Raw genomic sequence first — 606 nt, 5'->3', positions numbered from 1 at the left:
GAACTGATAGGTATTGCAATATCAAAAGCTTGGACAACAAGGAAAAGTTGGATTTCATGTTTAATTGTATCTATCCAACTCTAGCTTTGTTTCTCAAGGAACTTAAAAAATGTGAGATAGATTTTGAGATTTTTTATTGGCACTTTAAAAGCAAATTAAAGCGAAACAATCGATGATATTGACAAATAATTGTGTTGTAGAGTAATATGCTAATATACTTATATATAGATTAGACGTGAAAGTAATTTGCAACTTATTATAATGTATTGATGATGTTGAACTTATAAGTCACATGATAATGGATGGAATATGCGAATTGGATGAATCGTATACTACATCATCTTGTATTGAATGTATTCATTTATCTCACCTAACTATTCTTGCGTGTGTCATCAAATGCTTGTTGCATTATAAAATAATGTACCGAAAATCCAAAATAACACTTGCTTGTATTACAAAATTGAAAAAAAAAAAAGAAAGAAAACAATTTTGTGTTTTATTGTTAGTTACTAACCAGAAAACATGAATTTTAAATATATAAATTTTTAAATCTTAAATATATATTTTTTCAAAAAAAAGGTAAACTTTTAGTTAGTCAATATTAGC

General features: G+C 25.9%; 1 pseudogene; it reads right to left on the bottom strand.

The window, feature by feature from the left end:
- Positions 1-216, bottom strand: part of LOC107643657 — a 3,220-nt pseudogene extending 3,004 nt beyond the window's left edge.

The sequence above is a fragment of the Arachis ipaensis genome, chromosome B05 (assembly GCF_000816755.2).
Source record: "Arachis ipaensis cultivar K30076 chromosome B05, Araip1.1, whole genome shotgun sequence".
Lineage (NCBI taxonomy): Eukaryota > Viridiplantae > Streptophyta > Magnoliopsida > Fabales > Fabaceae > Arachis > Arachis ipaensis.
Note: the sequence above shows the minus strand (reverse complement) of the source record. Positions and strands in the feature narration are given on the sequence as shown.